Genomic DNA, 24,367 nt, shown 5'->3' on the forward strand with positions numbered 1-24,367 from the left:
AATCTACTAACTGTGGGTCTCAAAGAGGATAAATAGTATTTAAGACAATGAAGCAAACTAATCATGATCATTTTTTATTCAAACTGTTCTTGGAGCAGTAATTGGGAAAGCTCAGCTCACCCATTCAGATGGTGTCCACTTCTCGAGAGTCACAGCAGATTAGCAAATGGGCAAAACAAATGACCTCTCAAAAACCATTCCCACAGCTGCCGAGGGCAATCGCTCTTCAGGTGAAATCTTCCCTGTGTGATCCAAGCCTGTGTTATACAATGAAAATGGTGATAAAGGTCACAAACCTGAATCTGTAATTTTGAAATCGAAAAAGCTCTCACCAGCCTTCATAATTCATCCATCAATGAAACTTGACATGACCTGAATTCTTGTGGCAGAGCATAGCCTGAAATGTAAAGACTAGCTATGGCCTCTACTTATGCCAGTCAGTGTAAATTTTAACACAATGACTGCATAAATCTCAATGTGCCCATTACAGGGTTCTTCCCTAGACCAAATAAGGGTTGTTGTTATAGAACATTGTTAATGTGTGATATTAATTATAGGATATATATATATATATATATATATATATATAATGAATTTGGAAACACACCTGACATAAGAGCTTTAAACAAGAAATTTACAGACTTGAAGAAGATTCATTTTAATTAAAACCAGTAATGAGGTGCTGGAGAGATATTTCAGTGGTTAGAGCACTTGCTGTTTTTCCAGAGGATCTGGATTCGGTTTCCAGCACCCACATGGTTGCTCATAGCATCTCTAAGTCCAGAGGGGATCCAGTGCCCTCTACTGGCTAGAACATGTACTGTTTACATGTGGTGCATAGACATGCAAAGCACTAAGATGCATAAAGCAAATCAAAAATGTAAAAAGAACAATTACAGGAAATCTTGCATTCTAACGTTTGATATCATCCATATGATTTAAGTATCATATTTTACCTTAAATTTTATCTTACTACACTTGCTAGTACAACATGAATACTTCCTAATTTCTCTGGATATTTTTGCCCTGAGTATCTATTTAAAGAAAGAGGGTGAAGGAACAAGTCCTTTGGTTAATTGTTCACCTGACCTCAAACTATTTTTACTTTCCTTACTAAGACATTAATTTAAGCCAGAATTTGAATATCTGTGTGTGTGATAGATAGATAGATAGATAGATAGATAGATAGATAGATAGATAGATTCTCCTGAGTTTTTCTTAAATGTAGATATCCCTAGTGGTTTTTATTTTAAAAGGATAGCACATACTTTGTTCAGCTGTATTAATATAACTAGATAATTATAATATTTAAGGGACTTGTTGATCAGTGTTTTCAAACAAGATTCTAGATTATTATAACTAGATAATTATAATATTTAAGGAACTTGTTGATCAGTGTTTTCAAATAAGATTCTAGATTATTAAGAAAATGATGGTGTCGATTCTCATAAAAGCATGAAGTGCATTTCTTTGTCTCAGAACTGTAGGTGATTAGTTGTACACAAAAGTGTGGATGATTAGTATGGTCTTTTCACTTGCCAGACAATTTTAAAACTTTAAGCTCAATATAAATGTAATATTGATTCCTTTCTAAATCAGTAGTCTGCAACTGTTTCCTGCCCCCAGAATACTTCAGGTAGGTTAACTATTTCTCTGGTAATTATAATCTACAAAATAACTATTTTTTTTTTTTGTTTTTTCGAGACAGGGTTTCTCTGTGTAGCCCTGGCTATCCTGGAACTCACTCTGTAGACCAGGCTGGCCTCGAACTCAGAGATCCACCTGCCTCTGCCTCCCAAGTGCTGGGATTAAAGGCGTGGGCCACCACTGCCTGGCAAAATAACTATTTTCATTCTGTCATCTGTGGTTCCTGTGCCTCAGGTCCAACAGAGCAAGGCAGTGAGCCAGTTTGATTTTTATTAAAATGCCACACATCTTGTGTTGTTCCCATCAAAGATTCCAGAGGTTCACTTTCCATAGTATTGTATTCCCCTGCACTAGTGCAAGCTTTCCCTGTCTTTGTGCAGAGCCAGGGCAAAGGGAATCTAGAATAGATGAGGAAGCAGAGAAGAAAGACTCCAGCCTTGGGACTATGTGGATTTACATGTTCCATTACATGTTTTTGAATTGAGTCTTTCTTAGAAGTTGTGGCCTTGCATCGTCTTGAAGACTCTTGGCTGGACGTAATCTAGGGCACACATAGGTACATCTGATGGGGCAAGACATGGGTTGCCACAGGCTCAGCTTCACACCCTCTCTGCTCATACTTTATTACTGGCATTATAATGGCAACCAGCTTTACACAGGTGTAACCAGACAACACCTTACCTTCTGCCAAAGACTTCCTGTTCTCTGCTCTGGAGATTTCTGGATGCTTCTGTGGGTGACACCCAACTGTACACAGTCTAAATGATCTAAACTGAAATGGTCATTATTATTCTCAAAACATCCTAGGTAACAGGGTGACAGCTGTTCTTTGTTCAGCTGCATGTAATAATCCTGACTCCTTGTCTATCCATATGCCATAACCCTGCTCACTTGTTCAGCTATATGCAATAAGCCCACCTCCCTGTTCAACTATATATAATATACAAGCTAAGGTGCTGGTGTGCTGGGGTTCTCCATTTGAAAGCCCAGATCACCTTATTTCAGTCTCTCTCTCTCTCTCTCTCTCTCTCTCTCTCTCTCTCTCTCTCTCTGTGTGTGTGTGTGTTCTTTATTCCCTCATACCCCAGTCAGGTTTCCAGGAAGCACATATCATACAACTCCAAAGATTACTATTTTCAAACTGTTGTCTATTTCATAGAGAGGATAGATATTAAAATCAGCAATTAGAAGTGGTGCATGGGGCTGGGACCTATTATTGTCTTAGGGGTTCCATTGCTGTAAAGAGACATCATGCCGAAGGCAACTCTTTTAAAGGACAACATTTCATTGGGGCTGGCTTACTGGTTCTGAGGTTTAGTCCATTATCATCAAGGCAGGAAGCACGGCAGCGTACAGGCAGGCATGGCGCTGGAAAAGCTGAGAGTTCTACATCTTGTTCTGAAGGCAAACAGAAGATTGGCTTCCAGGCAGCTAGGAAGTGTGTCTTGAAGCCAAGCCCCACAGTGACACACTGCCTCCAACAAGGCCACACCTCCTAATAGTGCCATTCCCTGGGCCAACCATATTCAAATGACACCTATTACCTCAGTTACTTGATAGCTACAGGGAGAGGCGTAAGTGTCACTCTTAGAATATCTTTGTTCCCACTAGGATAGTTATATCCCTGGCTACTATTGAATACAGGTGAATACCAAGCTATTCAGTAATGTCACACGTCAGGTGTAGGAGACCTTAGCTAAAGCCACCCTTCCTCCTTTGTGTACGCTCTCCTTAAAGTAGACAGAATATTCAAGAAGAGCAACAATGCTTCTGAGCAGCAGCTATGCCTAGGTACTGTTCTAGGAAGGTCAAATAAATGAACTCTTCTATATGAGTACTTGATGAGGTGGCTGCCGAAGATACGGTTTTAAAACAGCCTTTCACTAATATAACGTGGTGCTGTTGCCTTTGTGTAGATGAGGACCATGAGAAATTAAGGGTTGCATGATTATCACTCATTAAACACTTCCAACAGTGTGATGCTCCTAGATAAAGCTTAGCTGCTAATGCCACACCATTAGTGAATGCTGGGGCCGGGATGAAAACAGACATTATGTCACATGTGTAACCACTTCTACTGTTCCACTGGGACTGAAATGGGAGCCTTTCCCACTCTATATACTGATGGAGTCTTGGGGACCCTCTAGAACTCAGGATCATTTTCCTTTGGCTTCCTAAGTGCTTGGATTGCAGGCCTGAGCCACCATGTCCATCTCAAAGAACAGTCTTGAATTCACCACAGTTACTCCAGGTAGACTGAGGAGCAGGATTTTCTAGTGCACCGCTCTGATGGCACTAACCTTTTCTTCAGACTCTTTGGTCTAATGTCTCCCCATCGTCTGCTGGATGAGTCCAGTTTTCCTTAAAATGACCTTGTGGCTTCTACGAATCTCACCCAAGCCATTTCTTCCTCCTTACTGTCCTCCCCAGTCAGCACTGCAGCCACCCTCCCCTCTCTGCTCCTCCCTTCCTCCACGCTCTTGTTTGTGAAGTGTCCTTTCTCAGTCTCCATATCTAATGTTCCTCATCGATAAAACTCCCCCTAACCTTTCCTCCACCACACTCTTACCTGGCAGAGCTGTTGGCTCACCTCGAGCATCTATAGAAAGTTTCTCCCACTTCCAGTGTGACCCACCCTAACTACACCGTACTAAAGTCTCACTGTGTGAACGCTAACTTCTGCTATTAGACTGCTGGAAGCTACACAAGTAATGGTTATTCAGAAAACAGTCTTGAACGAGTGCCATGGGTCATGGACTCTGCTCATTAGAGTGAAGTTGATTTGCACAAATGCTGGCAGAGGGTTTTCTCTTCTCCATTATCACACACCTTGGTCTGAGATACCCAGAATCCTGGAATAAAGATTTAAAGAGAAAGGAGTTTTGATGGACAGGAAGATGGATGTGTGGGGTGGACAGGGTTGCAGGGTAAGAAACAGTGAAGGATGTAGTCTAATCCAGCAGTAATTACAGGCAGCTGGGAACCTGGGCAAATGGTAGAACATGCTCTCAGCGTTATGGACCACTGAGGAGAGCTTGTTGGATATGTGTATATGAGGCCCTGTCATTTTTGGTTGACAGTTCTCACAGGTATTAATTTCTCTCTTCCTTCTTTCAAGCCTGTCACTTGTGTGTCTGCACAGACCACATGTTCCTTGGAAAGATTCTTAGGGAACGTGTCTGGAGGATACTGGAGGTGGGCAGGTGGAGGCAGGTGTGTGAAGGTGACCCGTTGCATCTGCGGCATGCTGCTGCGGAAACCTCCATGGTTGTGGGGAAGGAGAAGAGGGACCTTAGAAGGTTTCAAGCCCTTCTCCCTTGAGCCCGTTTCTTTCTCTTTTTTTCTCTGTATAGTCTTGGCTGTCCTGGAACTCACTCGGTAGACCAGGCTGGCCTCGAACTCAGAAATCCGCCTGCCTCTGCCTCCCAAGTGCTGGGATTAAAGGTGTGCGCCACCACTGCCTGGAAGAACACGAGTTTCATCGTCAAAGCTAAAGAGCTGTGGTGGACGTGAGAGATGATAGAAAGGCAGGGGAAAATGACAGGGACCTGGGAAGAAAAGGGGCCTCTCAACCAGGAGTCTGGTTAAAGCTCTGGCCAGCCAAGAGGCAAGAATTTCAACACAGCACGTGCTGGAGGCCTCTCTTTCTCGGCAGCTGTAAACCTACAGTCTTCTAGAATCTCACCAGAAACCTCCCTTACAGTAAAAGGTCCAAACCCTGCTGTGTGGCCCTAGTGGCTCCTGATTGTGATTCCATGGAAAACACACCTGGATCCTCCCTATAATTTACTTATCAAGAGAGAGAGAAAGGGCCAAAGTTTCTTAGCCATATTTTGAGGTGTAGCTTCAAGCCATCACAATGGTATACACAATACTATGAGAGTTACTTGCAGTTCTCCCTGGAGAGGCCCCATACACAAGCAGCTGTACCTTGTACTTAGTCTCTGCTGACATGTCTTGTAATAAACTGTGACTTTTTAAATGTGGGTGAGAAGCCCACCCCACCCCCATGCTTGAGGATATGCTTTATTCTTCCCCTGGTCAGGATTCTCTCTATCTTTAATAAAAACTCAACTCCATTGCTTATGGGCTGGTCCTGAAATTTATTTTGTGTCAAAACCTTGAGTCCCAAGTTCGCCTGCATTGTGGAATCTGGCAGGTCAGTGAACCACCTTAGGCTGTTCAGGGTGACAGTGCAGAGCTGTCTTCCTGTCCCCTCACTGCTGGTGGTTAGAAGATGTATGTAGTGTGAGACTGAGCCAATGGATAAAAAGTCAAAATAAATAGGTATTAGGCTTGCATGATGCATGAGCTTATAACTTCAAGGAATAGATAAATAGCCCGATCAGTCCCTTATTTCTGCTATAAATCAAGAATGGTTTTAGCAAAGGGAAATGAATGCTCACAGCAAGTGATGAGCAAGGGCCTGTAGCCTTGGAGTTTAGCTGAGTAAATAAAATGACATTGACAGATCTAGTTAATAAGGGAGCCAGCATATGAGTTTGGAAGGATACACTCCAAAGAAAAAAATTATATTAAAAAACCCTAGTGGCCATTCGGCATGACTGTGCTTACTGTCTCAAGACCTCTTCTGGGTCATCGTAAGGCACTTTTATGGAGAACAAACCAACATAAGGGGAAAACACAAATGGCCAGGGCTTGGATGGCAGTTGTGGGGATACTTCTGTATTATGTCTTTGATTTCCCTGGCAGTCAGTGCAGTAAGAAAGACGCAGCTTTAAAAATAACCCCGTGCACAGAGCGGACTTATTTAGCCTACCCCAGCAAGCTACATCTGAGCACAAAATAGGTAGGGAAAGTGGTGAAGAACAGATTTGACTTAAAAAAAAAATCAACACATGTATAAAATGTAGTCGGATTTTTAAAAAGAGATCTTTAAAGAGTTCTGGACCAAAATGAGGGAGAATTTATTTAAACGGTATTAATCTCTCTCTTCTCATTTCTTCTCCTTGGTGATGAGGAACAGACTCAGGGTCTTGTGCATGTGAAGCAACTGCAGTGTCACTGAACCACAGTCCTAGTCCTTAAAATTTCTTAAGAGGATCATTGCAACGTCAGAGGTGGCCTAAGTGAAAATACAGAAACACAGCTAAGAATAACTGAAGTGAGTAGTATTCATCTGCGGAAAGCTGTCCAGAGAGAAGCCCCTGCTTCCTGACAACAGAAAACCAATGTCTTCACTGAGTTGTCACACTCTGTTTGTGTGGATAGGACAGTTAGCTCACTGAGACATCCCTCCATACCCTTGGTCCCATACCCACATCCAGCTCCCACCTGGTTGGCCCCTGCACCTTCAAACTGGATGACAGTTACCCACATGTGATAGAATGCTTTAGTTCATCAGGGCTAAACAAGGTGTGTCTGGAATAGAGGCCTCAGTCTTCTCTGTTGACTCAACCCCTTTCCTTATTTTTCAGTTTGATCTTGGCATTTTCATCCCAGAAAGCCATCCGTTCCTTAGGCTAATATAGAGAAGCAGATAGAACCGTATAATAAGTTATAGGCTATAAACTGGGTGGTGGTGGCGCATGCCTTTAATCCCAGCACTTGGGAGGCAGAGGCAGGCAGATTTCTGAGTTCGAGGCCAGCCTGGTCTACAGAGTGAGTTCCAGGACAGCCAGGGCTATACAGAGAAACCCTGTCTCAAAAAACCAAAAAAAAAAAAAAAAAAAAAATTATAGCCTATAATAAATGTTTAGCATCACATAAAGCATGCAGGGAAGTGGAATTCTTGCTTTACAGTGAAGGATAGCTGGGGGTGTGGGGGCAGTGACAAGAAGGATTTCAGGCAGGAGAGAAAGAAAGGAGGTTTAAGGTGTGGCCAGGATGTGCTGCTATACAACAGTGAGCAATCTGTCTGGGAGAACAGAGGCAGGGCTGGAGAGATCCACTCATGCCAGGTGAAGGGGTTGGATTGCTATTCAAAGGCAGACGGATGCTATTTGGAAGGGACGCAGAGAAGCCATTGGAATTTTCAAGTGGGCAGCTGTCAGGGTAAGAGCTGTTTTAGAAGGATAGTTCTAATGCCGTGCAAGAAGCTGGGTGGAGAAGTGGGTGAGAGCTTGGGTCCTGTGCGTATTCAAGACTGATTCAGGCTGTGGGTGTGGAGAGGAGGTAGAGCTGAGACAGGGTTCATCGGAGATGGTGTTAATGGGAAAGAGGGGGACTGGCACACAGTGTGAGCATTTACCCGCCCATGCAGTTACCTCAGCTTGTTCCTTATTTTGTGAGCATATGCCCTGGATCCCACTTGCCTGCTTTCAGATCCCTCTCCATTTTAGACTAGGCCAGAATGTATGATTTATTTATTTATTGAAATGGTTTGCTAGGTTCAATTTGACTTAGAGCCACTAACCATTAAACAAAGAAATATTTACTAAGAAAATTTAAAAAGATTCTTCTAAAGATGTTTTAAAAAAGTATTTATTTGAAAGTGGTGTATGCCAAAAAAGATCTCTTGGTGAACCTGAACCCTCCATTCCTTCACTGCAGTGTTAGCTAGCAAACCCCAGCAATCCTCCTGTCTCTGCCCTGCTTGGAGTTGAGTTTACTTTATGTGGGTCATTCTGCTTTTAAATGGATGTTGGGATCTGATCCCCCTCAAGTCTCTTAACTGCTGAGTCTTCTCTGGTCCTTGAAGATGGTTTTGAGTCTTTAAAGCATCCCAAAAGCCAGGCTGGGGAGACAGATGGCTCCCTGGCCAAAGTGCTTGCAACGAAAGCATGCAAACTAGAGTTTGGTTACTCAGGACTTACCTCGGTGTCAGATGGGCAGTGGTGGTCCATCTCTAATCACAGCCTCTGAAGGCAGGAAGACTCACAGGGATCCCCAGAGCAAGCTTGCTAGTGGGTTTGAGTGAGAGACTCTGTCTTAATTCATTATATGGAAAAGCTATCAGATGGTCCACCCCCACAAACATCAGATCAGATGTGGGGACACATCCTGAGTGGACATGCGTGCACACAAAGAAATAAAGAAGAAGGAGGAGGAGGAGGAAGGGAGGAAGAAGAAGAAGAATCCTAAGGTCCACAGAATTGGACTTTTTTATACGATGGTGTATCGGTGCACACTAGGAGACACATCTTTGCTTGTACCTCCACCTCCGAAATATCAATGAGACAGTTCTACAGCTGCCAAAGGATCCCCCAGAATGTTCACAGACATGCTACAAAAACTGAGGTTGGACATGAGGAAGAGACAGAGAGGTGACAAGTGAGACACCGAGCCCCGGCAGACTCAGAAGCACAAGAGGGCTGCCACGTGGGCTAGTTGGACACTGTCCAACACTCACTGCCTAGATTTTTGCCCCTTCCTTTGTGGTCTAGCTAGAAACACTTCAATTAGCAGCCATGGGAGTTAGCACCTACCTGTTTAACAAATCATATATTGGAAAGGTTTTAAGTCAAGGTAGCCTTTCTCAGGTTCCTGTGAGTGGAGACAGGCTTAGACAAGTTAAGAAAAATCATTCATTCATTTTGTTCTTTTTAAGTAAACTATGGTATTTAAATAATAAATAAACTTACTTTTATGTAAGTTGACAGGAATTGTATATATTGACAAGGACATTGGATAGTATGTCACGGTCAGTCAGAAGGAACACACTTAAGAGTTGCGACTTACGTTTTAGGAAAGTTTGGTGATGCCTGTCCATTGACTGATGGTCTCCTGAGCCACTTGTCTGATTTTTACTAGTTTAGGTTCCTGAAAGTGTTTTGTGTTCAACTGGGAGGATCATCCTTCTCCATAGAACTGAATTACCTAAGCTATATGTTCCCATTACCATTGATAGAAATTATAATCCTAACACATGCTAGCAGCTCATACTTCTGCGTTGCTCTGGGGTGAAATACATCTTCAGTCCGACTATAAGCAACATCAAATTTTAATTCTATCTTTGAAAGAGTTAAAAACTAACCTAGTTGTATTATTTTAGTAAAAATAATGAAATGACTTTATTTTATATCTCTAATATTCTTAGGTAGATATTCTAAGGTTTTAACATTTTTTTTTTTACATTTATTTATTTACAGGGCCAGGGGAGCATGTGCGTATGTGGGACATCTTGAGGGAGGGAGTTCTCTCCTTCTACCATCGGGACTCCAGTGATCAAATCTATGTGGTCAGGCTTAGGGGTAAGGGCCTTTAGCTGATCCTCTGTGTTGTAATGGTATTAATTTATTAAGCTTTTAAAAATAAAGTATGGAAATGCTCTTTCAATGTTAAATCTTCTTTCTACCTAAAAGTCTACATATAGTGCCCAAGTAAGGCATCAAATTCTACAAGAGCTGGGAGTAGTCTGCAGTGTGGAGATGAAAGGTGATTATTTTGGCCCCATATTTCTTTTTTTTTTCTTTTTTTTTAATTTTGCTATTTTTTATTAGATATTTTATTTACACTTCAGATGCCATCCCCTTTCCCCATCCCCCCCTTAGAAAACCCCTATCCCATGTCCTCTTTTCCTTTTAGCATTTATACATTGTTTTAAAATAATGTTAATCATAAGCTTTATAAGTTTGGAATTGTTCAATAAGAGGTGTAACCCACTGACCAACCTAGATATAACAACTATCTTTGACTGGTGGAGATACATGAATATCTGCCTCCCTGTCTCCCCCCTCTTTCTCTCTTTCATCACCTAGCTTCTACTCTCCTTCTTCTTCTCCTCTTCTTACTCCTTTTCTTCCTCTCAGTACTCCTCCTACCTTAGCTCCTCCTACACATCACCCTTCCTGTTAAAATGAAACTTTTCTCTCAAAATACAATTAGAGCATAATTATGCCAATTTGTACCAGTGAGGTACAAGATAGTCCAAATACCCAGTCCATCATTTTGTTGACTAACCAGCACCTCTGTCATCTATCCTAACTAAAACATTTAGTTCTTTGGCCCCATATTTCAAGTTTACACTCTATGTTTGGATTAAGGAGTTATTTGTCATTTTTAGTGGCTGTCAATTGCCTTGAAAGAAGATTTTTTTTCTCTCTCTTATGTCCTCTTTTAGAAAACACTAGAAATGTAGGAAATGTCTCCAAAGACAGAAATAGCTGGAACAAATGTCTTTATCCAATTCTGCTCTTCACACCCCTTCACCCAGCCAACATCTTGAAACCTGGCATTGACACTCGTCCTGTGATCCATCATGGACTCAAGAAAAATCTCAAGACTTCTCAAACGGAACTCATTCCGCAGTGGATGCAGCCCACCTGGTTGTGTCGGATTAAGATGGAGCTCCAGATGCACTCCTGTGCTTTGGGTTAACCTCACACAGCACGAACTTCTCTAAGAAATGACATCTAACCACTGGCGGGCGCCCTCCATGGAATTATTGCCTGTTACTGATGCTGTGCTATGGCATCGGTCCAGCATACTGCATTCTCCTGTAGAAGGGACTGCAAGGTCATTTCTTTGCAATTAGCTAATTGGTTAAGGACATGAACTGACTCCTGCAGACCAATTAATACTCATTTTAGTTGTAATGAAAAAACAAGCTGAAGTCAACCTAAGGCCATTTTCTGGACTAGATGTTAAGACATCATCCCAGGGACAATCATCTCATTGTTTGTGGGGCATGGTGGGGGACTCAGTGATAGGACAATCATCTCATTGTTTGTGGGGCATGGTGGGGGACTCAGTGATAGCACAATGTACGGAACAAACTGAGAAATAAGGAAGTATGGTGCTAAAGAGAAAGTACTGGTGAGATGAGCCGCCAATAAAGAAATGATTGAGTTGTCAGAGAACAGGAGCTTCCAATACCGAACCCTCTGAGATGACTGTGGGCACTTACAGCAGGAGAAGCAGTTAGGAGCTCAGGGTTCCGGTGGGTCAGCTTCCTCATGAAGAGGTTGTTGATGGGTTGGTCAGTGGCCATAACACAGCAAAAACCAAGGGTATTTTAGTTTTTTTTTTCCTTACTAAACTTACATTTAAACAAAAATTTAAAAATCAGTGGAGCAAAAATAGAGATGAGAGATTTACTCCTGATTTACTGATATTACAACACGGAAAAGTTGAGGACAGGAGATTTTAGTTGACAACAAATTCAATGTGAGCCAGTCAGTGCTGTTGGGATTCCAGCCCAGTATCTAGATCATAGACTATTCTGAGGTTCCTAAAATATTCTGGAGGACTATAATCAGGAGCCACTAGTTCCATTAACTCCAGAAGCCAGAGTTATCAAGGAGAATGACAGTTCAGCGAGAGCATAAGGAAGTGAAGTTGAAAAGACCCCTCTCCCCCTAGTGAAGAAGGAAGACATTTGTTTCCATGCAGTTCCAGAAGGAAGACAGAGTAGAAACTGATGGGAGAAACCAACAGAAGAAAAGACATTCGAACACACACACACACACACACACACACACACACACACAAGCACGCACACACCCACCCCTAAATGGTAAATGGGACACACATTTGGTCATGTTACTTCCTAACTAAAGTTACTGAATGGCTTCGCAGTGAATCCCTGATGTGCAGAAGGTTCTTATCCAGCTCTTCAGAGTGCCCATTTTGTGCCTGGTGCTCATTCTTCTCTCCATCAATCCCCTTGCTCACCCCGAAGCTCTGTTTGCCATCTACTGAGAAAGACTTTTGCCCACAGGGAAGGGGTTAATTTGCACCTTGTCTCCACATGGTGCTCCGTGTCATGTGATGCTCCGTGTCACGTGGTGCTCTCTGTCACGTGGTGCTCAGTGTCACATGGTGCTCTGTGTTCCCTCTTACAGACTCAGTCCTCTGCCTTTCTACCTAAAGATATATATGTTGCGTACATGTATTATATATAATGAAATTTACCATTGCAGCCACACGTAAGTGACTCCAATGACTTTGAATCCACCCTCATGCTGTGCAAACGTCACCATTATTCATCTGCAGAACGTACTACTCTCCATTAGACACGAGGTACTGTGTCCATTTAACAATAACACTCCACCTCCTGTTCCCAGGCCTTGGCAGCTATACTCTATGTATTCTGCTTCTGTAAATTTGACAATTCTAGATAATTCTTTTCAACCCATTGAGTGAGGGAAGAGAATGTTTTTTTTTAACTCTCAATACTCAGAGCAAGGCCTGGCATGTAGTAAGAATTCAATAGATCCACTGTAAGAAGGATGGGAAAGAGCAGGACCCTGGAGCTGGAAAGATTTAAGCAGAAGATATGAAGAACCATCTCAGATGTCCACAGTTAAACATGTTTCTTCATTAGTTAGGAAGACTGGACTACACCAGGCTCTTTAGTAGATATTTGCAAAATGCTAGGTACTGCATACGGAGCCAGGCTTTCCAGTTATAGAAAAGGGACCTCTATATCCTAAGAATTGGCGATTAAATAAAGGGAATCCACTTAATTTCCTAAAACAAATCAAAAAGTAAGGAATAGTGAGGTTCCTTCCAGTCTGGGCCTGAGCACTGAGCAGATCCCGGGCGGCAGCTCTGCCCACAATCTCACAGAACCCAGAGGAAGTGGGGTTTCCAGAAGGTCTAACCCGGGCAGTATCTTAGGTAAGCAGACAGCAAAGCCCGCCCAAAACAGGGAGTAACTGGGACCCACAAGGATGCAGGAAGTCACTCCTGGCCCAGAGCACTGAGTAGATCTTGGGCCCTAGCTCTAACCCCAGTAGGAACACCTACCCCACACAGTTCTGATACAACCAAGATAATAGGGAAGACAGGCTCCAGTCAGAGACAGGGCAGGTATCACTAAGGAGATCCAGATGGCGAAAGGCAAGTGCAAGAACATAAGCATCAGCAATCCAGGGTACTTGGCATCATTAGAACCTAGTTCTCTCACACAAGAAAGTCCTGAATTCCCCGTATCACTAGGAAAGCAAGATTCAGATTTAAAATCGCTTCTAATGATGATGATAGAGGACTTTAAGAAGGACATAAATAACACTCTCAAAGAATTTAAGGAGAACACAGGTAAACAGGTAGAAGCCCTTAAAGTGGAAACACAAAAATCCCTTAAAGAATTACAAGAGAACACAACCAAACAGGTGACGGAATTGAACAAAACCACCCAGGACATAAAAATGGAAGTAGAAACAATAAAGAAATCACAAAGGGAGACTACCCTGGAGATAGAAAACCTAGGAAAGAAATCAGGAGTCATAGACACAAGCATCACCAACAGAATACAAGAGATAGAAGAGAGAATCTCAGGTGCAGAAGATACCATAGAAAATATTGACACAACTGTCAAAGAAAATGCAAAATGTGAAAAGTTCTTAACAAAAATATCCAGGAAATCCAGGACACAATAAGAAGACCAAGCCTAAGGATAATAGGTATAGATGAGAATGAAGATTTCCAACTTAAAGGGCCAATAAATATCTTCAACAAAATTATAGAAGAAAACCTCCCTAATCTAAAGAACAAGAAATGGTGAGGCTATGCCACATTCTGAACCAAGTTTCTTTAGCAATCTACTGTTGTCTCTAGCTTCACTAAATGCATGTCATTTACCTTGAATGCTAGATTTAGCTTAGAGAAACTACCACTTTTAACATTCAGAGATGGGGCAAGGAGAGCTGAGTTACTATCTTGTGAAAAACCACCATGAGACCTGGAATGAAGAAACACCTTGGTGACATGATTTGGGTTTACATGTCTTAGGAACCTTTAAGTACACAAGCCTGTCTGGGGTGCCTTGCACTGAATTCTTCCCAAGTGTTCAAACATGTAAAGTCAAGATGATAAAAACATCCAAATCACTCTTTCCCAGCATTGTCATCAAAACTTTTTATTTAAAATCAATAGCTTTATTGATTTATTGTGTGTGTGTGTGGCTATACATGTGCCTCAGAGCATGTGTAGGTCAGAGGATAACTTGCAGGAGTTGTTTTTCTCCTATTGCATGTGACCTGGAGATTGAGATTAGGTCATCAGGGTTGGCAGCAAGTGCCTTTATCTGCTGAGCCTACCGTTCTTTGTCTAATTAAATAGAGTGAAATAAGAACTTAAGAAGAGAATTTTGCTGTTTCACCCTCGGCATACAGCTATTGAAGAAGAAAATGTGGGTTACCTCACATCCACAGAGCACCAGCTCAACCAAGGATCTGCCGAAGACAGGGATGGTTCATATTTAGTGCCAGCTTGATTGGATTTGGAATTTCCGTGGAAATGTATCTCTGGACAAATCTATAAAGATGTTTCCCTGAAAGGTTTAACTAAAGGGGAAAGAATTTTTCTTAATGTGATTGGCCAGTGAGCTGGTGTCCCAGGCAGAATAAAAAGGAGGAACACAGCTCAGTTTCTCTGTTTCTTGACACCATGGAAACAATGTGAACAGGATTGGTAACAAAATCTTAGGCAAAGAGGGAAAGTTCATCTCAGCTCTGTCTTATGTATCCATTTGTATGTTTATAAAAACGCCACTAACAGTAGCTGTCTAAATTCTCTTGGGATGTCCTGTGCTGACTAAGCTCAGCTGAATGTTTTCTGCTTTGTGTGCCATATTCAGACCAATATAGCCCCAGGTGATGATGGGATTTGTAGTCTACACACCTTGTTCTCCACAAAAGGGATTCCATTTGTATGCAGTTACCAGATAAAACAGAGGATGAATATTAAATTTCAGGAGAAGAACTTTCAGTGTGCACAGTTTTATTTGGAATTAAAATTCAATTAAACACCGAAAAGAAGTCATCTGTTATGAAAATAATCTTGAAAATGCAGAAATATGAAGAGAAGGAAAGCTTAAAAGCAGAAAGCTGCATCATTTACTGACAGTCATTATTAGAATCCATCTTTGTATGCTATAAAATGCTATAGTAGTTTTTATGGAAATCCTATTAGTCATAGCTTTATAGCTTACTTTATTACTTACAAATCTATTAAGAATGTTTTCTGATATGATGTGATACCATGTTAACAACTAAACCTTGAATCCATCACTCAAAGAAAAGCAACACAGCAACCTGTCAGAGTTCATTTATGTTTCTAATGGGATGACTGGACAGAGGTCTGAGCAAACAGGAGTGGCACAATTTTAGAAAGTGGCACGGAATCAAGGCTGGGCCCTGACCTCTGTGGAGGGAGGCTTCGAGAGTTTAGCAACAGCCTTCTCCTTGTGTGTTCATGCCATGCTCGCTGCCCAGCCAGGTGCTTCTAAGTGGTCTCCTCTGTAGGATAAGCTCTGACCATCTCTAAGAGCTCTCCTGGATCCAGGGCTGCCTTCTGTTAGGTATAAATGTTAAGACATAAAAAATGCTGCCTCATCTTTCTCTGATCTAAAAGGAAGAATACAGAGTCATTTAATGCACAGGGAAAACACAATGCAGGGCGGCCCTGAACAAGTCAAGCCTCCATGACCCACAAAAGGCTCTAAGCTATCCATACATATGGACTCTATAGGACTACTACTGGCTGGTTCCAATCTGAGAACCAGGACGGCGACTATGAGTGACTCAGGACCTTGTGATTCTGGTGTTCTAATGTATTAAGAGATTCTGAGTAAGAACTCAGATGAGTTTCTTTCAGAAGCCAATACACAGTTTATATATATGTCACTTAGATGACATGGACTGTGGGTCTCTTAATTGTCCATCACTGGGACATAATGCTTTAATCCAGAACCCTCTCTTTTGTTCTTTTAGCTCTGTGTTTCTGAACTATTCTGCACACTTTTGTGTTATAGATATGTCTGTGTGGGCTGGGGACATAGCTGTGAACTTAGGACTAATCACTTTCTCATATTGGACATAGCAGATGGCTTTTGTAAGAATGACTCAGAGACCCCCAAGGGAAAACAGACACGGTATTTGCAGACAGACAGGAAGATGATGTGATGTGTCCACTCTTTCTGCCAAGTCCTAAAATTCTAAGAGAACCCAAATCACTAAGCAACAAAGGTAACTGTTTATCAAGTAAAGACCAGGCCATAAAAAGTCAAATCAGAAGTGTTGATTTGGGACTGACAAAATGGTTCAGTGAATAAAGGCGCTTGCTGCCAAGTCTGATGACTTGGGTTCAGTCCCTGGAACCCACATGGTGGAGAGAACCAACCCACAGAAGTTGTTTTCTGATCTCCACATTCATTTGTATACAAACCATATACATGTATATACACAAAAATAAATATAAAAAATGTTTTACCATAAACGTGGGTTTTTATAATAGACCGGCACTTGGATCTTCAGAGTAAAACAAAATAGAAATATAAACTGTTACTATAACAACCATGTAAACTGTTACTATAACAACCATGTAAAGCCCCTCACCTCTCTCTCTCTCATGCATGTGCACACATGGACCAGGCCACTAAGTAAAATATCATTTACCATACCCAAGCAGAGTGATCTATTTTTATTAAGCTTGAGAAAATTGTTCTAATGGCAAAAGTCAATGATTACTATTTGTAAAGACGGGTGTTAGCAGGAACACACAGGGCAGAGAAGTTCTTACTTGGGGGGCAGGGAGGAAAATTGTCTAAATTTATCCCCATTTTATTAATTCCCAATATTATTGAGTCTTTTACCTCATACACAGTATATTCATATTCTCACTCACACACATACCGGGTCCTTACTATATAGTCCTGAGCAGACTAGTGTAAACTAGGCTATAGTAGTCCTCCTGCCTCAGCCTCCCCATGTTGGAGCATCATAACCACATGCCCCTAATGTCCCTATATCAAATGTTGGTTGAAGTGAAAATAGAGTTTTTCCAATGCCATGTGCATGAGATTATGAGACAATTTAATAAGCCTGCTATGTCTAGTTGTTAATTAAAATATTGTGGTTTCTTTAGCCCTTAAATTCTATCCTTGAAGTATTTGTTATGGGTAAATATAAGTTCTGCCAAAAAGGAAATTTTATAATTATCATGTTTCACAGAAAATAGCTTCACTTTAGGAAGACGGGTTCACGAATATGAATTTGTTGTGTTGTCTTAGCGCACCTGCACCTGGGAGATGTTTTGTTCAAATTTAAGTTTGAGAACCTTGCTCCAGCTTACCTGTATCCATATTTGTGTGTTTCAATTTTTATGGCAAAATGTTGATGCCATTATAAGTGAGGGGTTGAGGCCTGGAGACCTACCTCAATGGTGGAGTGCTTGCTTAGTGTGCACAAAGAAAAGACAGGAAGAAAACAGAAGGGGAGGAGAGGAGGGTGGGCAAGAGAGGAGGGAAGAAAATGGAAGAGATGGGGAGGGGAAGGGAAGAAAGAAGAGAGGAAGGAAGTGAAGGAGAAAGGGGGGAACAGAAAGAAAAAGTGAGGTTGGAATTGGATCCTTGTTTTGCAGCCGCAGTTCGAGGTTCCAAAGGCTGGTAATCTGGCAGTGAGACCAGGCGACACGTGGAGTCCAGTTTTCCAAAGCTTTTATTGTTCATGACATGGTGAGTGGATATAGATGATGAGCGCTTCCCGCCCAAAGCCAGGGGAACCTGACTTTTATAGGGAGGGGGAAAAGGGGAGGGAATAACTTAATTAGCTACACCCCTGGCCTTTAGATAACTCATTAATATTTAAATCTCTGGAGGTGGAGACCTCTACCTGTGTCCTACGTGATTGATGGGCACAGGTTAAATGGAGTTACCTCCTCCAAGGCCCACCAGGAAGGATGGGTGTGACCTCATCTTTTGGGGAAAGAAATCCCAGGTCGCTTAGCAAGACAAGCTTTGTGCTTTGAGCTGATCTAACTGCTCTGATGGATTCAACGGTCTATTTTGTAAATAGTTGAATTCACAGAAGGAAGACCTGACGTGTTTGTCATATCTACTGGGTGCTGAACCTCACAGGGTGGATTCTCACGTGGTGCTCAAGCACTGCTGGGAAGCAGATACAATTACTTTCACTTTGTAGATGAGGTAATGGAAGCTCCTACAGAAGATGCTCCCTGGAGCAGGCTATAGAAAACTAAGGAGGGGTGAGAGGGAGAAGACATCTGACCAGGGTCTCTGAATCAAACGTCCTGACATTTCCATTACCACTAAGGTAGTAGCAGAGAGGAGGTGGGGAGAGAAAATTTTCATGAAATAAACACATTTTGAAGCAAATTTTTGTATTAGCTTGGACTTGGATGATACCTATAGTAACATTTTACTAATAAAACCAAAGACAGCTACAACTAAATTTTAATGGACCCTTTCATTATGAGACAGGGACAGGGCATAAGCAAGCAAAAGGCAATAAAATGTATTGAAGGAAGAGATTCTTTGTCTCTCCAATTTAAAAAGACCCAGCTTAATAACCTGAACAAACTCTATTACTGACCTGTTATGCAATGTTTTAAAATTTGTCATTTTAGCTTTGAATAACATTTGTTATTATTTTACTTACATATTATATTTTGCAGTAGTAGATACTGAACTGAAGATCTTGCATGTACTAGGTGACTGCTCTGCTAATGAGCTATTATGTCCCCAGATCCAGCATTTTGTATTTAGGAAGCACATTACAGACAGGAACTGGTGCAGGGGTGGAAGATCTGGGTTTCAGTCTTAGCTTGAGAATTGCTGTGAGATCATCTCATGATGTGCACATTACACTGTCACATTTAATTGAGTAGAATTCCAGGTAACCATCCCATCCGAGTCAGCCATCCACTCACTTCCCCTCCTCACAATCATCCACTCACCCAGAGAGTTATTCAGCATTACACACACACACACAAACACACATATATGTATATATATGTATATATGACACATATATATTACATATATACATATATATTACATATTACATATATATGTATAATATATATATGTAATATCTATATGAAGTATCAGCCCAGCTGTGACTTGAGATATGTCACAGTTATCCTGTACTCTGCTCCTGAGGAGCAAGCCCATAGCAGAGGGGAGACAGCCATGAATAGAAAACAGTGTAGGAAGAGATGGTGGGTGTCATGCTGAAATGCTTCTGATTGCAGCACTCAGAAAGAAGAGGGCATGGATACCCAGAGGGAAATGGACACACAGTCACCCTCTTGCCACAGTGACAAAGACGTGGGGTGTACATCACGAATAAGCGACACTTGGGTCTAGTCTTGGTAACATACAAGTGAGTCTGAGACAAGGACTGGAAGTATGTCCTAATCAGGGCAAGGCAGTTAAACTTGAGTGTGGGTGACGTTGTATTGGAAAGTTACAGTGTATAGTTAGAGTTGGCTGAAACACAGAGATGCAACTGGAGGTGGAGCAGAGGCAAAGTTTGGCTGTGCTCAGGAGGTTCTAGTTCACTTTGTAAGCACCAAGAAGATTGTAAGAGCCAGAGGACCAGGATGTCTGCGGTGAGATTGTGTCTTCTATATATGATAGGGAATCTTCAACAGTATGGCTGCCTAAAAAGACTTGCCCAATGACAGCACCAGACGATGGGGAATATCTTAGAAGACCCATCCCCAGTTGAAGAGCCACAGGCAATTAATATCTCCTGAGAGGGGGACAATCAGTCTCCTCCTGGGATGAGCTTCTAATCAGTACTCAGTTTCAAACAGTTAGCCTCCAGCAGATATATGTAAGAGAAATACTAATTGTATTTATATATGCATGTATGTATATATATAGGTTTACATATACATACATATAAACAATAATAATTAAGGAAGACGAGGTCATGAATTTGAGTGGAAATTTGAAGGGGATATGGGAGGAGTTTGAGTGGGGGGACATAATGAAAATACAGTACTCATATATGAAAATCTAAAAACAAAACTTTTAAATAAAAATCTGTTAAAAGCACGTAAGAGTGAAATAATTCTCCTCTAAAAAGGAGACTCATGAAAATCATAAGAAAATGTATGAAGACTCCCAGTGATCAACAGTTAACTCTACAGCTCACTTTTTAAATGTCTTATTTATACTCACCTAGGTTGGTCATGATTTGGAGATATATATATTCCATGTGTGACTGAAAAAAACACATAATTTTATTTTGCTCTCTATATTTTTAAAGCAGTATCTATCTCTAGTACCACCCACAAAAAGAAAAATAGAAAGAAAATTTACTCTAGTTAAGAAACTCATGAAAATTCTACCTTTTCCCAGAACTCTTATGTCCACAAATATATGGCTGGTTAAGGTCCCTACAAAGAATAAAACAAAAGATTAATAACAAAGTAACAAAGCAACAAGGATCTGGAGAGACTATGACATTCATGAACTGTTGATGTGAAAGTGAGACCCCATGGTCATCATGAAAAATAATATAGAAGTTCCTCAGAAAAGTGTAGAATTACCATGTGACACAACAATTCCGTTTTTGGTCATATATCCAAAAGAACTGTAATGACAACTTGAACATATACTTTGATATCCTTATTCAATGTAGTGTCATCCCAATAGCCCAGTACTGAAGGCCACCCAAACACCCATCAAAATAGATGATGAAAAAAGTACACACACACACACACACACACACACACACACACACACACACAGAGTAAAATATTATGCAGTCATAAGAAGGAAGATGTTTCTGATGTACACTGCAACACAGATGGCCCCTAAGAACATTATGCCATAATAGAAATTATGTTCTGATTCCACATACATGAAGGATCTGGAATATTCAAATTCACAGAAACAAATTAGAATGGGAGCTACCAGGAGTTAGGAGAGGAAGAAATGAGACGCTGTCATCTAATGAGCATAAAACAATGCCCGTTCAATATGAAAATGTGAGTCAACACTTCTGAACTTAAGATTGTTAAGATGGATATTCTATGCATCATAATTTAAAACTATAATGATGCCTAATAGATTAAAAATTTATTCAAGGAATCTATGAACAATGACTATCAGATAAGAGAGTTTCAAAGCTTGATATGTGGTGCACACCTGTCATCCCAGCACTCAGAGATGGAGGCAGGGCAGTTGTGAGACTGAGGCCAGTGTGGGCTGAAAATGCAATCCTGTCGTAAAAACCAAGGTCTGGAGAAAGTGTATAGTACTCAGTGCATAGTACTCAGTATGTAGTACTCAGTATGTAGTACTCAGTGTATAGTACTCAGTGTATAGTACTCAGTGTGTAGTACTCAGTATATAGTACTCAGTGTATAGTACTCAGTGTGTAGTACTCAGTGTATAGTACTCAGTGTGTAGTACTCAGTGTGTAGTACTCAGTATATAGTACTCAGTGTGTAGTACTCAGTGTGTAGTACTCAGTGTGTAGTACTCAGTGTGTAGTACTCAGTGTATAGTACTCAGTGTATAGTACTCAGTGTGTAGTACTTAGTGTATAGTACTCAGTATGTAGTACTCAGTGTATAGTACTCAGTATATAGTACTCAGTATGTAGTACTCAGTGTATAGTACTCAGTATATAGTACTCAGTGTGTAGTACTCAGTGTATAGTACTCAGTGTGTAGTACTCAGTATATAGTACTCAGTGTGTAGTACTCAGTGTATAGTACTCAGTGTGTAGTACTCAGTGTATAGTACTCAGTGTGTAGTACTCAGTGTGTAGTACTCAGTGTGTAGTACTCAGTATATAGTACTCAGTGTGTAGTACTCAGTGTATAGTACTCAGTGTATAGTACTCACTGTATAGTACTCAGTGTATAGTACTCAGTATGTAGTACTCAGTATGTAGTACTCAGTGTATAGTACTCAGTGTGTAGTACTCAGTGTGTAGTACTCAGTGTGTAGTACTCAGTATGTAGTACTCAGTGTGTAGTACTCAGTGTATAGTACTTGCCTAACACACAGGGTACTTAGGTTTCATCTGAAGAAATACAAAAAGAAGCAAAAATAAATAGAAATTTAATGAATTTGAAAGAACAAAGCTTTCCAAGGTCTCTAAACATGAGATTCATCCAGACCATATTAGCATTCCCAGCTCTTCTCAGACCCAAGTCCCACCTGACATGGGTCTTTGGATCTTGAGTTCTCATTCAGTTTCCTGATCCTGTGAGGTGATAGACCTGTCAGGACCTTGTTTGTCTTAGGCAAGTTTCCTAAGGCTCAAGTTGAATTAAACATTTCTCCTGGAAGGAATGCTTCTATTAACTGATGCCCAACGCTCCATCCACTCAATAGGAGTTTAGCTCCCATCCTGTCTCACTGGGTGACAGCCTCCAAGTTTAGTAGCAGCACAGGACTGCTTCCCATACAGTTTTATTCAGAAATTATGGCAAAAAAAAATCTATAAACTCCTCAAAGTAAAGAGAATGTTATAATAGTATCTTCCTGCTTCTCACTGGATTGAAACCCAAATGTATAGAATGGAAGTTAACTCTCTAGTCTTTAAAATCATGAGCTACATTTATACTTAAATTAAACAGATATATTTTCTCAGACAGTCTAGCATAACTTTGGATATAATGATTCATAACTAGTGCCTTTATTAAGTTTATAGAAGGAAGTCGTTGTATTAACACGCTAACATATTTCCATTGTGCCAGCCGATGTCCTCAGTGATTTGCATAAATAACATTACTTATTTAACTGGAATAGGATGAGTCACATGTAAACATTATCATACAGTTAGGATGTGCAAATCAGATATATTATGTTTATTGGTTTAAAAATGGCCATTAATCTAATTTTGCTATCCAAATTTTATTCTTTAGAATCCCAAATTTATGTTTTGATCCATCCAATTACATGTAGAATACTTAGAATGGACTGACCACACAGCTCAGCATATTCTCTAGTAAGCTATAGTGATATGACAAAACCATTTTAAATACACCTATACAAATCACTATGCCTGTTCTTGAAGGGAGTTTCATACACAGGGTGAATGAGTTCCTCCAGAGAAAACACTTGTCCCCTTGATATCTTCTAGTACCAAGATCATGCCTCGCTTGTGATAGAGCCACATGGCTGTCATAGTATGCAATTGTGGGTACCAGAAATATTTTTAAATCAGGAAATATAGTTCTATTTGGAAGGTTTTGACTAGTTATTTTGCTTGTCTTTACTAAATTAGTTGCTGAACACTTTTTTTTTTCTAAAAATATTCAAGGGCTGAGGGGATGGCTCAGTCAGGAAAGTGCCTACTGCACAAACATGACAGGAGTTCAGATGCCTGGTACTTCCATAAAAGCTGGGTTAGTGTGTGCTGTGGGGAGATGGAGACAGATGCATCCCTGGAACTCAATGGCCCACCTGGCTAGCCAATCCAGCGAAAGACACCATCTCAAAAGATAAGGTGATGAAAATAGACCCCCAGACAGAGTTATTAAATTAACAGGCTGGCAAGCCAAGGATGGGTAAGATTCTGCACAAAGCCTACCAACCTAAGACAAAAGTGCATTGCTTTTGATAATGCATATTCCATGATGGGTAAGGAAGGAATTCTTGTCATAACAACCTAAGACATGCTGAGTCTTGTTAATAAAGTAAAAAAGGAGGAGAGGTGGAGAGCCTTTGGGGCTGCTCAGTTAGAATCTGACATGGGCCAAGGACAAGGAAATGGGCTCCTTGGCAGAAATATGACATTGGCCAAGGACAAGGAAGTAGGCTTCAGGCAGGAATCTGATATTAGGCTAGAACAAAGAAGTAATTTCAGGTAGAGATCTAAATCTTAGGCTAGAACAAAGAAGTAATTCCAGGCAGGAATCTAAATTTTAGGCTAGAACAAGGAAGTAGGCTTCAGACATGAAAATGACTTTGAGCTAGGACAGGGAAGTTGGCTCAGATATTTTGGTCATCCTGATGAGCCCTTAGAAACCGTGATCACTGAAGTGTTTATGAAACTTTGTTTATTGCCTTGCTTGTTCTTTGACTATTTGTGTTTATTGTCTT

At 41.0% G+C, this 24,367-nt stretch overlaps 1 long non-coding RNA gene across 2 annotated transcripts in view; it reads right to left on the reverse strand.

Moving 5' to 3' along the window:
• Positions 1-24,367, reverse strand: part of LOC143443135 (uncharacterized) — a 47,802-nt gene continuing 23,435 nt past the window's right edge. Inside the window, exons 3-8 of one of the 2 annotated variants that reach the window (XR_013111894.1) lie at positions 20,653-20,700; positions 20,483-20,525; positions 8,424-8,510; positions 2,950-3,045; positions 2,329-2,419; positions 1-257 (exon numbers count right to left, since the gene is read on the reverse strand). This is a non-coding gene — a long non-coding RNA (uncharacterized LOC143443135). Of the gene's footprint in view, positions 258-2,328; positions 3,046-8,423; positions 8,511-20,482; positions 20,526-20,652; positions 20,701-24,367 lie in introns of both variants that reach the window. The other variant, XR_013111893.1, reaches the window with a different exon arrangement.

Source organism: Arvicanthis niloticus, chromosome 7, assembly GCF_011762505.2.
Source record: "Arvicanthis niloticus isolate mArvNil1 chromosome 7, mArvNil1.pat.X, whole genome shotgun sequence".
Classification (NCBI taxonomy): Eukaryota; Metazoa; Chordata; class Mammalia; order Rodentia; family Muridae; genus Arvicanthis; species Arvicanthis niloticus.